This window comes from Sceloporus undulatus, chromosome 4 (assembly GCF_019175285.1).
Source record: "Sceloporus undulatus isolate JIND9_A2432 ecotype Alabama chromosome 4, SceUnd_v1.1, whole genome shotgun sequence".
In the NCBI taxonomy this organism is placed as follows: domain Eukaryota; kingdom Metazoa; phylum Chordata; class Lepidosauria; order Squamata; family Phrynosomatidae; genus Sceloporus; species Sceloporus undulatus.
Window position 1 is genome coordinate 245664881 of NC_056525.1, and position 15164 is coordinate 245680044.

Consider the following 15164-nt stretch of genomic DNA (forward strand, 5'->3'; position numbering starts at 1 on the left):
ATTATTATTATTATTATTATTATTATTATTATTATTATTATTATTATTATCCTTTATTTATGAAGCGCTGTAAATTTACACAGCGCTGTACATGCAATCTTTTTAATTAGATGGTTCCCTGCCCTCGGGCTTACAATCTAAAAAGACATGACACAAAAGGAGAAGGGAGAGGTGGAGGGAAAGGGTAAGAGGTCCAGCATATCAGAAAATATTATGATGGAGAAGAAAAAGGAACACTTTTTCATATTGTGTATGTGTGATATGCTCATACTTTTTTATATATAAAGCAGGGGGAGACAGAAAAACTTGGATTCAAGGACTTAAAATAGTCTTCAATATGTAATTGAAATAAAATATCCCTTACCAAAATGAAAACTACAAGGTATGAGGAGAAGGGGGGAGGGAATGAGATTTTGATTCTTTTTAAAACCAATTGTCAAAACATACAATATTCTGCTCCCATCAGTTGAAAATAGGCCTCATTTGGTACATGCTTTGACAAATCTGTCTCCAGGCTATAGTTAAATGAGGGACACTACACTACAAAAATAACCAAGTTTTCTCTTTGTGTGTGTCTGTATGAGGGGAGGGGGGTCTAAAAAAACAACAAAACACAGAGCTGCATTCTTGATTATAGAACTTACGGCAGTATCGACCCCAAAGAAAGGAGTGTTGTGAACTCTGTTGACAAGGAAAAGCTCAGAAATCTTCACAACTCATTTTGAAACCATCCCTTTACTTCTAGGATAGGCACAGGCAGCCTTGTGACCACACACAACCCCCAAACCTGTTATTGTGGCCCCTGATTTCCTTCTCAATAATAATTTGGCCTTTTTTTTCCATGGGGAAAATCTCCTTGATGCACCCCCCTCCACCAAGAATGGCAACTCACTTTTTCACTAGGTTGTCATGGGGGTGGTGGGGTGGTGGAATAGGCTGCACTATTGATCTTTTTTTAAATACCATCAAACACCCCCCCCCCCAAATAATAAGGAAATTTTGGGCCGCTTTTAATTTTTGTTATTTCCTGGGGGATGGTCCTTTTTTTGGATGGGGTACTGCTTGTGTAATAGACATCTCAGGAACACGGACTTCCTCTCACAAAGTTCACAGGTCTTTGACGAAGCAGGATTGACAGTGGACCCAGCAGTCTGAAAATTCAAAGTTTATTTCCAATTGTTGACAAAGGAAAAATGTCCTTGGTAGAATTTAAAACTCCAAAGACTGAGGCCCCAAACAGAGCAAAATGACTAACTTTTATAGTATTTTAAACAAAGAAGCTTCTTCACTGCATCTTATTGGCTAATTTACAGTTCAAACATATAGCTTTCTTGCAGTCAGGGCAAAGACACATGCATACATTAGGATTGCATTCCATTCATTGCTTTCCTCCTTGGCTACCCTGGCCCCCCTCTCCTAACCTTCAGCAGAGGAGCCTCCTTATCTTGAATGAATTATGACTCTCTGTTTGTTCCTGGCTCTCTGTGTTACAGGCCTTCACTTTAAGTCAGCTTGTGCCTTAAAACACCTCTGCAGCAATCCTCATTTACATTTTGCAGGCCTCACTCTAAAAATGCTATTTCTCTTGACCATGGTGACTCCATCTTTCTACAAATCTATTATAGCTGAAAATTCGTCCACTTCACTTGCAGTCTATGACGGTGCATTGGAAGATCCAATAGAGAGAATATTGGTCTGAAACAGTGGCTGTTGTGTCGTATCTGCTGAACCTCAATGGCTGCATCCATCTCTTTGTGGCTTCTTTCACATGTGTAGGTTAGGCAAGGAGTTGGGATTTTTTTGAAACATGTTCACATATAATTTGTCTTTTTTTCACTCACAGCTGTTGTCTGCATTTCCTAAGTAAGATGGAACGATAGAATTGGGACAAGGGCCATCCAGTCCAACCCTATTCTGCCAGACAGGAAAACACAATCGAAGCATGGCCATCCAGTCTCTGGTTCAAAATCTCCAAAGAAGGAGACTCCATCACCCTCCTAGGCAGCAGCATCTTCCACTGTCAAACTCCATTCTCCACAAGGTCTTCCTAATGTTGAGATGGAATCTCTTTTCCTGTAGTTTGAATCCATTGCTCTGGGTCTTATTCTCTGGAGCAGGAGAAAACAAACTTGCTCTATCCTTAATGTAACATATCCTCCAACTATTCTAAGGGGTTGTGAAGACCGGCCTTTAAGGCTGGCCTGGGGGCAGAGTTTGGGTGTGGCATCCATATTTATTATGGTATTTACAGTATACCCCATTCTTCAGTCCTAAAGGCTATCATGAGATGCTTTCACTCATTACCAGTGTGATGCTGAAGGAGAGTAGAAACCAAAAAAGAGGAATAAATGGGTCCTGAAGCAAATCAAATGTGAACCCTTCCTTTAAGTCACATTGAATTAACTGAGGCTGTTGAACTTTGGACACATGACATGTTTATTGCTGTGTGCCTTCAGGTCATTTCTGATTTGTGGTGACCCTAAGGGGAACCTGTTGTAGGGTTTTCTCAGCAAGATTTGTTCAGAAGGGGTTTGCCATTACTTGCTCCTGAGGCTGAGGGCATGTGTCTAGCCCAAGGTCACCCAATGAGTTTATATGGCTGAGCTAGGATTCAAACCTTAGTCTCTAGAGTCATAGTCCAACACTCAAAAAACACTATACCACTTTGTCTTGAGAGATGACATGACTCATTAGAAAAGGTGCTAATGCCAAGCAAAGTAAAAGGCAGTAGGAAAAGAGGACGATCGCATGGCCAATGGATGAACTCAATCAAAGAAGCCATAGATCCGAGTCTGAAAGGATACACCTAGGCCCTGTCTGCATGGGCCAAATGAAATGTCCTTCCCTCATTCCCATGGTGATAGGTCCGGACGATGCACAGCCCAAATCCCAGTTCTGGTGGAAACGGACCAGATGATGTCCAGTCAGTTCTGCACCAAACCCATTCTATACCACCCTTCTAATGTTTTCTTTTAAAATCTCACCTTTGGTTCTGGATCTTCCTGGAATATCCCAAGCCCTCCACTGCAATGCCAAGCAGTTGTTTATGCCATGTCCTGATGTGCCACCATGACACTGCTTATGGCAAGTTGCTCCTTCTGAGATCAGAACCAGGTGTCCAGCCATGTGATCAATGCTGGGCACCTTGTTCTGACCCCAGAGTGAGCAACACGCCCTGGTGGCCACAGCATCAGGTGGCACAGAGGGACCTGGCATCACAACAGAGAGCTCCATGTAATGGTGGTACAACTCCCAGCATACCTAGCCAGCATGAGAGCTGTAGTCTACCATATCTCAAGCTTGAGAAAGGGTGGTTCAGTCTTACCAGGATGAGATGCCATCTGTGTATTAATTTTATAATTGATTCACATGAACAATGCTATTCTGAGAACCTGCCTAGGCCATATGGCATCTTAACTAGCCACTGATATGGAAATCCCAGAATCTGCTTCCCCAGGCATTTTTAGCCCTTGAGTGTTTCCGCAGGACTTCAAGATTAGCAGATGATGAATGTTTTTATTTATTTGTAAATTTCTCTTTAATATGTAAACAGAAGACAGAATATAGCAATCTGTTCCATACAGATAAGAAAGAGTGAACAATTTTATTGGAAACATTTGATCTCTTTCTTGTATCCACCATCATCATAGAAATGCCATCACAGGAATTACAAACACAGCTCTCCATGTGCCAAAATTGCTCAATCCATGCATAATAAGGGAGGAAAGTTATCACCAAGCTGGGAGGAACTCCAAGGTCTGCAGAAGCACCAGAGGAGTAAAGAAAAGAAAGAAATCACAGCATCTCAAACAATCCACTGAAGACTAAAATCTGAATGCCATTGGTGACCTAGAGGGAATCCACTAGAGAAGACCCATTGAAGTAATTGGATTTAAATATGTGTAAGAAGTGATTCTGTGGGTCTACTCTAGTTGGAATTATAAGATTCAGGTCCTGAAAACTCAGTGGCCTCATGTGCCAAAACCTAGGAAATGGAAGATATTGGAGATGTTCACTCTAAAGTAATAGAGTTTACTGGGAAAAGGTCTAGCATAAGGATTCCCACACTTTGATCACCCAGATGTTTAAGACTTCAGATCCCAGTATTCCTGGCTGTGGCTTCTGAGAACTGAAGTCCAAAACATCAGGACTGGAATCCTGACTCTGCACTGCAACAATTCCGCATGTAATGTCTAAGATCAATACCATGCCATTTAAATAGCATTTTTCTTATTATATTTACCGGTTTCATCGTTATAATGCCCTTTAAAGCGTTATATACTTAATATATGATTGTTGCTGTGTACCTTCAAGTTGGTTCTGACTTAGGGCAACTCAAAGGTATTATCTTCAAAGGATTTATTCATAAGAGGTTTGCCGTTGTCTCACTCTGAGGATATATCCATACTGCAGAAATAAAGCAATTCAATGCCAGTTTAAATGCTACAACTCTATCCTCCAGAATCCTGGGATCTGTAGTTTAGTGAGGCACCAGAACTCTCTGACAGATCAAGTTGAATACCTCACCAAACTACAAACCCCAGGATTCCACAGGATGAGCCATGACAGTTAAAGTAGTGTCAAATTGCTTTATTTCTGCAACAGCCGCAGGCATGTGGCACACATTCACAAGTTGTTGTGCATACACATGTACATTCAGTTGACCATTCACTTGTGCATTCAGAGTTCCAACCCCGTAATTCAACACAGATCTGTGTAGCATAATCAATGCCTAACTCCACATGCAGGGATAGACACAACTGCTCAGCCATTATTTCAAAGTGGACTTTCTGGACAAAAATTATTATTCCAGCAATGAAACTTCCATTTTAATATTTTTGACCCTCTATGAACAGAATAATGTTTTCTCATATATGTATTTCATACATACTTACAAATATATGTGCACATATATCAGGCTTGCATCCCTCCGAGGTCGTTAAAATGAATGCCCAGCTTGTTGGGGGCAATTAGCTTATGCATTTTAAACTTCAGGGAGTGCTTAAGTGTACTTATAAGCAGTGTAGAAATGTACCTGCTCTTGCTATTGCTATCAGAGGTGGGCAAATGTGAAAGACTAGGGAGGTACATTAGCTCTCCACAGAATCGTAGAGTTGGAAGAGACCACAAAGGCCATCTAGTCCAACACCTGCCATGCAGGAACTCACAATCAAAGCATCCCCAACAGATGGCCATCTAGTCTATTTGAGGAAGGAGTGTGTTCCACTGTCAAACAGCCCTTACTGTCAGGAAGTTCCTCCTAATGTTGAGGTGGAATCTCTTTTCCTGTAGTTTGCTTCCATTGCTCTGGATTCTATTCTTTGGAGCAGTAGAAAACCAGCTTGCTCCATCCTCAATATGACACCCCAGCCCCAGAGGTAATTTCAGAGTGAAATAATTTTGACCCACATGGGGCCTGATAGCTATAAAAATGGCCCTGGGAGCCATATGCAGCCCTTGGCCTGCACTTTGGGCACTCTAGTGTGTTTGTGTTTGTGTGTGTATACAGTCGGTCCTCTGTATCCAAAGATTCTTTATCCACGAATTCAAGCCTCCACAGCTTGAAAATATTTTAAAAACATATAACTTCCAAAGAGCAAAGCTCATTTTCCCCCCCTTTTAATATAAGGGACACCATTTTACTATGGCACTGTATTTAATGGCATCCATGGATTTTGATATCCATGGGGTGTTCTGGACCCAAATCCCAGCAGATAACAAGGGCCCACTTTATATACATACACACACATTGGAGTGGAAAACTCCCGAACAGTTTCCAACGGGACAGCTCCCCCACCCAATTCCCCTGATATTCCCATGAAAATTCACTCTTTGGATGTGACAACGCACCATGCACAGTTGGAGGACAAACACATGTGCCCTGCTTTCTGCCACATGGTGTAACCCATTGGTATGAAAACCTCCTTCCGCCAGCATTAATTGTCACTCTAAAAGCCCAGAAGCTGAAAGCCTTGGCATCCAGTTATTAACAGCTGCATTAATGTGGGGCCAGCTCTATCTGCACTGAGCTATCTTCTTTTATGAAAAGAGTGCAAGGCATGAAACAACATTTAAGCACCAAAAATTCACATTTGATTACAAAATGAAAAGGAAAGGGAAAAAAGACGGAGTGTGTGGGTGGAAATACAGTATGGCGCACTAGGATGGACACAGCTGAACCTGCTTAATACCTCCTCAATAATAACTTTCTCTGAACCCATTTTTAATATGTATGCTTTTTTCCCTTCTCTCTACAGCTGGCAGCAGATATTGCTGCAAACTATCACTGTGAAAAAAGGGAAGTCCAGCCTCTAGAACAGGGGTAGGCAACCTGTGGCCTGCGAGCCGGATCCAGCCCAGCGAAGCCTTGGGACTGGCCCCAGCCTGGTCCTGCCGCCAATTGTCGCCGGGGACTTTGGGGGGCAATTGTCTATAGAAGCCTCAGACATTTGTCGTGGTTTATTTATATATTTAATTTATAAAAAAAAATATTTAATTATTTATTTTTTGGCTTCGGCCCCCCAGTTGTTTGAGGGACAGCAACCCAGCCCCCAGCTCAAAAAGGTTGCCTACCCCTGCTCTAGAAAATAAAGCTGGGAATTTCTTCGCTGTTTCTTCATAGCTGTTAAAGCCAAGATTCTACATCAAAGAGACAGAGTGTAACTTTATACTAGGTATGAAAAGAATAGGCGTTATTTGTCATTCCCAGGTTGAAAAAATGGGGTTCCCAGCAGTTGGGAAACCCTGTTGGGAAGAATAATAGACTAACAAGAATCCTGGGCAATTTCTTCCCAGGAGTCAAATGTTCCAAAAATATTGTGGAAGAATTTTTCTACACAGCAAAACACATTTCTTTTCAGGCACCAGCACTCTTTGGCAGAGAAAGCTAAAGATGTAGTAAAACTAAAAATCCCAGAATTCCATAGGATACAGCCACAGCACTTAAGGTGTTGTGAAACTACATTATTTCTACTGTGTAGAAGCACGAAGTGATCACTGCATAGCAATGTCTTAGCTTATGATCTGATAGACCACCTAAATTCTTTCCAGTTCTACTCTCCCCACATTCTGTACTCATGCAACAATGGTTTTGTGCACAAAAGAGCAAACTTTAATCAAATTATCTGAAGAAACATGTGGTCTTTATGCCAGAAGATGGCAATAGTTTGAGTTACAGAGGAGATTATTTGCACGCACCATGTATACTTTTAAACAGAAATTCCAGTGCAAATATAACCTTTGGAAAACTAACTAGATATCAGCACAGCCTTACTGCTGACTTCATTAACTCTGTGCCCTTCCCCTTGTGTCCAAACTTTGAGGACTATGTGCTGATAAGAGAACTCCCCTGGTTTATCAATGTGGCTGATAGGCATATGCTAATGCCTAAAGTGGCGGGTGGCCTTTGCAGTGGGACTTTGATGGGATAAAGACTTCAGAGTGTGTCAGATCAGGATCCACCGACTGATTTGACTGACTTCATGTCAAGCACTGGCAAAAGCCAAAATCAGCAAATAAGCAGCCTGTGATTTGTGGATTTTTAAAGTCAACCTCAGAACTAAGAGTAGGAATTAAATATAAAGACTGGTATCCTCCCGTGTGGTGGCATAACATAAGTCTCTGCATGTAGAGCCACACATTGACTGTGCAAGACAACTCTTGTGTTGAGTGGCAGTGTTACACAACTGACTATGGACCCAAATGGGCTACTGACGGTATGACCAGATATAAATCCCTTCTATATGTGCAGTTACATCTAACATGCAACTGAATGCACACCAGCATGTGCAACAAGATGCAGAAGTGAACATGCATGCACATCTGAATAAACAATAGGACTATATACGCAACTCTGGCACGTTACACGTGGGCAACAAGTACGTGCCGCGCCTGTACTAGGGTTAGAAAGGGGAGTCCTTTCTGGATGCCCCTAACCCTAGTATGTGCTCGGCGCATACAAAATGGTGGCGCCCGTTCTACACGGGCTCCGCCATCTTGACGTCGTGGACGCTTAGTGTCCGCACGTTGCGCAGTGCTAATGATGTCGCGAGTGAGCCACTGGCACCTTGCGACGTCATTAGCACACCGCAAGAAGAAGCTGCATTTTGCAGCTTCTTTTTTGCGGCGCAGAGGAGTCACGCGGTTTGGCTGCTGGGGCTCCTCCGAGCCGCAAATGACAGCATTTTACAGACATTCCACAATGAAGAACAAAAATGTCCTAATGCTTCTGGAGAAAAATTTGCACATGTGTAAGATAGCAACATAAAGTCAGTATGGTATAGTGGTTTCAGTGCTGGACTAGTACTCATGAAGACCAGGGTTTGAATTCCTACTCAGCCATGGAAACCTACTGGATGAACCTGGGCAAGTCACACTCTCTCAACCTAAGAGAATGGCAAATCCCCTATGAACAAATCTGCCCAAGAAAACCCTGTGATAGGTTCCACTTAGAGTTCCCATAGGTTGGAAATGATCTGAATGCACAACAACAACAAACCACCAAAAGGATTTCAGAAACGATTGCATGATTTACATGGTAAAGAGGAAAATCCTGAGGAATTTGGAATGGGAAAGGATGGCTATAGGGAATAAAACTAGCCCAACAGCTGAAACAGCAGTCTGGGCTGCACAACCTTTGAAGTGTGTGAATTTTGATGACTCAATATTTTTGTATTCATCCATATTCTTACACCCCTGGTTAAACTTATGAAATCTTTGCATTTCAAGTGCTAATATTCTCCCCCTAAATACCACCCCTACTAGCAAATAAATCATACATTTTAATTAGATTACCTATAAAGTTTCCTTCCACCAAAACTATTAAAGCAATGGATAATAAACATGCACAAACATATTTTTAAAATTGTCATACAACTCCAGAATGCAATAAAAGCAACTAAGAACAGTCATAAAAGAGAATTAAGGTACTAAAAATATAATAAAACAGACTGGCCACCTAAAATGCCTGTCCAAACAGAAGTAGCTTTGCTGCTGCCTAAATGGTGAGTTGCATCTAGGATTGTGCCAGGAATCTACTCAGATGGCTCTCTTATGCAGATCGTTTACATATGCCAACTGCACTATGTGGAACAAAGATAAATCTTTATGTTTAAGAACTTGAGAATTTCTGTGGACACATCGGATTGAATGTGCACATTTGAAAAGTATGCACTGAAAAATGTGTGAAAGGTGTACCAAACCACAGCCAAGACATTCTTTAGTTTAGCCCAGTGATGGCGAACCTATGGCATGCATGCCAGAAGTGGCACTCAGAGCCCTCTCTGTGGGCACATTTGCCGTCGCCCCAGCACAGAGTTTGCCAGAGTTTGTTACTAGAAAGCCAAAGGGACATGGCACTTTGCAATAAATAAGTGGATTTTGGGTTGCAGTTTGGGCACTCGGCCTCTAAAAGGTTTACCATCACTGGTTTAGCTCATGGATAGGTATTGTGTCACCCTCCATCTTTTGTTGAACTGTAATTCCCAGAATTCTTTAGCATTGACCATGCTAGCTCAGGTTGCTGGGAGGTGCAGTTCAACATCATCCTAGAGGATGATACAGTTCCCACCCCATCTTAGTCAATGAAGAGTACACATGCAAAATCCACCATTGTAACCCGCTTTGATCACTGGAAAGGCGGGCTAGAAATAAAGCTTTTATTTATTATTATTTAATATGTACCATTTTAAAAGAAAAATGTACACAAAAATCTACACTTTAAAAACAAACATACAAAAAAGAAAGGACAGCCTTCATCCTGCAGAACAGAAAGACAAATCCTAAATGTGCTTGGATCTGAATTGAGGTTAAGTAAAGTTAGAAGTCTGTAGATGCAGACTTGACAGTATGCTCGCTATAACTCATTGGGACACTGAAGACAGGGTCAGAATTCAAAATGATCTTAACACTGAGCCAAAACTAACAAAATTTAATTTCAGCAGGGAGAAATGCAGGATACTGCACTTGAGTAGTTAAATATGAATGCAGCTGTAGTAAGGGTGGCACCTGGCTTGACAGCAGTATATGAGAAAGGGATCTAGGAGTCTTCATGGATTGTGATCAACTTTGTGGATTGTGATCCACAGGCTGAACATGAGTCAGCAATGTGATGCAGCAGCTAAGAAAAACAATGCAATTCTAGGCTGCATCAATAGGAGTATAGTGTCTATAGTGTCTAGAAGAAGGGAAGAAATAGTACCACTCTATTTTGCTTTGTTCAGGCCTCACCTGGAATATTGTGTCCAGTTCTGGTCACCACAATTCATAGAATCATAGAATCGTAGAGTTGGAGAGACCACAAGGGCCATCCAGTCCAACCCCATGCCATGCAGGAAATCCAAATCAAAGCATCGCTGACAGATGGCCATCCAGCCTCTGTTTAAAGACCTTCAAGGAGGGAGATTCCACTACACTCCGAGGGAGTATGTTCCACTGTCAAACAGCCCTTACTGTCAGGAAGTTCTTCCTAATGTTGAGGTGGAATCTCTTTTCCTGCAGCTTGCATCCATTGCTTCGGGTCCTAGTCTCTGGAGCAGCAGAAAACAAGCCTGCTCCCTCCTCAACCATGACAATCCCTTCAAATATTTAAATAGGGCTATCATATCAACTCTTAACCTTCTCTTCTCCAGGCTAAACATCCCCAACTCCCTAAGTCGTTCCTCATAGAGCATGGTTTCCAGACCTTTCATCATTTTAGTCGCCCTCCTTTGGACACGCTCCAGTTTCTCAAAGTCCTTTTTTAATTGTGGTGCCCAGAACTGGACAGAATATTCCAGGTGGGGCCTAACCAAAGCAGAATAGAGTGGCATTATTACTTCCCTTGATCTAGACACTATACTTCTATTGATGCAGCCTAAAAACGCATTGGCTTTGTTAGCAATAAGGATGTTGACAAGCTGGGGTATGTCCAGAGTAGGGAGACCAAAATGGTGAAAGGTCTGGAAACTATAAAGCCCTATGGGGAGAGACATAGGGAGCTGGGTATGTTTAGCTTGAAGATGAGAAGGTTAAGTGGTGACATGATAGCCATGTATAAACATTTGAAGGGATGCCATATTGAGGATGGAGCAAACTTGTTTTCTGCTGCTTCAGAGTCTAGCAATAGATGTAACTATAGGAAAAGAGATTCTACCTCAAATTAGAAAAAACTTCCTGAGAGTAAGAGCTGTTCAACCGTGGAATATGTTGCCCCAGTGAGTGATGGATTCACTTTATTTGGACGTTTTTAAACAGAAGCTGGATGGCCATCTGTTGGGAGTGCTTTGACTGTGTGTTCCTGCATGGCAAAGGGTTGGCCTGGATGGCCATAGTGGTCTCTTCCAACTTTAGAGTCTATGATTGTGGTAGATCACATTTATTTCAAGACAAAATTCTCAATGGGAGAAGCAAAAGGGGAGGCTGTCATAATTCACCAGGAAATAATAGTGAAGGCTCTCTAAGGCCCTACTGATGACATTCATGAGGAAGAAAAGAAACTTAGAAAACAGGTGAAGGCTAAAACTCTAATGTGAGACTACTAAAGTTTTAAAAGGGTGAGAAACTGGGAAAAGGATGTCTGTAACACTGTGCATATAATTCCTGAGTTAAGGAAAAGGAAAAGAGAGGACTGGAAAACAAGAGGTCCTTTGGATCTGCTTGGAGTACCAAATTAGATCAAGATGTAATCAAGACAGAAAGATAAGTAGTCTCTCCCAGTCACAAGTGTTATGATTCCTAAGGCAACATAGCAGAAAACCAGGAGAAGTCTTGGATACTGCTGCTACGATCTGCAAAGTATCTCTGCCCTGGTTTGACCTCTTTACTGCCAGACACACTAATTTTAATCTAAACTAAAATCATTTTGGAAAGTTGACCCCCATTACGTAGCCACATCTGTGCTAAGGGGTATATGCACATCTTTGCTGTATTGGTGTCACATGATTTCAGCAGCTGTAGGGTTTTTTTTTTTTTTTTGAGGGAGGATTCCAGCCACACATGTGCATATTTTCTTAATCAAATAGGCTTTCATAAAGAGAAGCCAGTAGAGCAGGGGAGATGAAATGCCAGCTATGAATGTGTGCAATGGTTTGCAAACAGACACCCGATCCAAAATTAAAACATTAAATGAAATGTGACATTGGGTTTTCCAGATGCTGATACAAACAAGGAAGCTACCCTTCCCTTGTGGAATTGTGATTGGAATGATCTGGTATTCTAGGTGACCACCTGATCATAAAGAGATTATCAGATGGGGGGGGGGGGGTTCCTGGGAATGGTTTGTTGCTGGAGCCTTCCTGGATCTTCATGGGTTAAGTCCAGGTTAAGTGAAACTTGGTCTGAAAATCTTTAGCACAATCACGCAACTTTGCCAGGAGTGTGCCTTTTTCTTCCCTGATTCCCCCCATCTGATAATCTCCCTAGGTAACCACCCACCAACCTGTCACTCCCATGATTCCATCATGATCCCAATTTAGTGGTCACACCATACATTTCTTTTAAAAATGTGCTTTCCCAAAACAACAGAGCAAGAGATGGTGTTTTTTTCAAATTGCCTGAGAACGCCAGGCATTAAAAAAAAAGTATTTCCACATTAGAATGATATGATTGTTGTGTGTTTCTACAGAATTGGGATTGAAATAAGGAGTAATTATTTCGTTTATGTAGATTTTGCTGTAGAGAAGGCTCTCTAAGGCATTTCTGGTAAGATTACCAAGGCCAAAAGAAACAAATGTACCTGGAAAAACAAAGGGCTCCGTGCACCCATTTGTGAGTAGAGAGTTGGAAAGCACTGTGTGTACTTTAGATAGTAGCAAATAAATGAAGAAACATGCACCCAGAGTTCATGCATCAGCTCATATATGTTATGCCTGTAAGAGATTTTCTGATCTTGGTGGTGGTGCATCTTAGGCGAATGGGAACCAATAAGCCACATTCACACATAATTGAAACGTGGGCTTTATTGAACACACAACAACCAAGATATAGTCAATAATGGCATTGTTGAATAGCAAATACTATGGCAGAGCTTCATAAATGGCAAACAGTACATGCAAAATACAAATCTGCACCTAACAGAGTACGGTTGTTTTAGGATGGGGAAGTACTAACTCAAATGAGCCAAGTCGCAAGCCTAAGGGTTTGCAGTTAAGCAATATGAAGTTTAGGGCTTGCTAAGAGGAGGAGGAGGAAATAAGAGAGAGAAAGAGGTTCAAAAATCAAGAACAACAAAAGTATAATTTCCAAGTCAAGGGACTATATTCTGTCCTACAATATTCTGCACTGGTCAGGCCTCAGTTGGGGTACTCCATTCATTTCTGGACACCTCATTTTGAGAAGGATATAGACAGATGGAATCAGGCTCAGAGAAGGGCAACAATGATGACAAAAAGTACAGAGAATAAAATGCATGAAGGAAGGTTGAAGGAGGTGGGAATGTTCAGCTTGGTGAAGAGAAGATTCAGGGGTGATAGGACTGCCCTCTTTAAATACCTCAAAGGTATTTGAGTTGGGGCAGGCCTACTCTCTGCTGCCTTGGAGGGTATGACTAGGTATAATAGTTTTGAATGAACATTAGAAGGAATTTCTTGACAGTGAGAGTGGTTCCAATTCCCTAGAGAAGTGGTGGGGTCTCCTTGTCTGGACCTCTTCAGAAACAGGCTGAGCAGCTCCCTGCTGGGATGTTCTAGCTTAGTAATTCCCAAACTCTGGCCTTCCAGGTGTTATGGACTTCAGTGCCTAGAACCTTAGAGCATTGGTCAAGATAGCTAAAGCTTCTGTGAGCTGAAGTCCAAAACACCTGGAGATCCTGCATTAAGCAGGGTTGATCTGATGGCCTTCTAACTTTATGATTCTATAATTTTAGAAGGAGTGTTGTACATATGCAGAGAATTCGCAGCAAACATGCCTTCTGGAAGTTCCAATTCTCCATATTTTTAAGCACCTTCTCCCCTCTGATGGGGCAGACACAGGGCTGGAGAGCCAGAATAAAGTATCTGTGATCCACAACCCACTTAATTCACATGCTTGCACTACATGCATAATTTAACATATAAAATAGGTATTTTGCAAGGGGCTCCATATGTAAGGAAACATGATACAGTATATGCAACATCCTCCTTGCCTTCTTTGCGAGAGAAGAATGGTACCTCCATTCCTTGACTGACATGTCATATTCCACACATGGTCAGAGCTTGGAAAAGTTACTTTTGCTCTACAAGCAAAAAGTAACTTCCTCGTTCTTCAGTTGACATTGGGTGGAAGGTTGCAGGTCGGTGATTCTTTTAATATTCTAATATTTTATTATTTACAAATATTTTAATATTTACAATCAGTTGAATATATTAATATTCAACTGATTGTAAACCCAGTTGATTAATCCCAACCAGAATAGACTCATTCAATCCATTATTGAATAGTGAATTAACACACGGGTAAATCTAGTTGATTCAATGGGTCTATTCTATTTAGTATTAAGAATACGATTTAGGATTATGTATCCTAAACAGCTTTGGAAAGGCAGAAAGGGACAAGTAATTGACTCATCCCCAATGTCAACAAACAAGCTCAGTTTTGACAAATTATATATATATATATCTGCCACTCAGAAAACAAGCACTAGGCTGCAGTAGTTTCAATTAGTCTAAAACCAGTGTAGTCAAATGCATAGAAACATCATTCAAGTGCTCAAAGCACAGTAGAATAGCACAGCTAGAATAGAGGAAAAAACATTAACCTCTAACCAGTGTTTTTGCTATCTATGAGCATATATTGGGAAAATAACCTGATGACATGGAAGAGCAAAATGAAATAGAAATAGCTCAGTAAATGCTAGCACAGCATTTCCCTTTGCTCTTGCAAAAGGAAATGCATGTGGAGTCAAAGGGCAAGTTGTGAGTATTGTGCTTATTTGTTATTTGGAGAAATACCTTTAATATCTGAACAAGGTGGGGGACAAGAAAAAACACTAGCAAGTCAGAGCACACCAGCTGTTATTTTTCCTGAGGTCATTTTGCTTCTTCGTGCAGACGCAAGCGATGTCTCAGGGGAACCTGACTGCAAAATGTGTAGCCATGTCATTATCCACGCTCAGCATCCCAGGAGGCAGCGTCATCTGTGGCCATGTTGTCTGGCAGATGAACAGGATGCTTGCGTTCCTCTGTCACTGAAATAACCTACATTCTATAGAG

At 41.5% G+C, this 15164-nt stretch overlaps 1 protein-coding gene across 8 annotated transcripts in view; it reads right to left on the reverse strand.

Moving 5' to 3' along the window:
• Positions 1-15164, reverse strand: part of TSNARE1 (t-SNARE domain containing 1) — a 485050-nt gene that overhangs the window by 51309 nt on the left and 418577 nt on the right. Inside the window, exon 13 of one of the 8 annotated variants that reach the window (XM_042464554.1) lies at positions 3537-3758. The exons of 6 other annotated variants lie outside the window; for them this stretch is intronic. The gene's annotated coding sequence lies outside the window, so the exon portion shown is untranslated. Of the gene's footprint in view, positions 1-3536; positions 3759-12917; positions 15157-15164 lie in introns of those variants that run through there. One more of the 8 variants, XM_042464551.1, reaches the window with a different exon arrangement.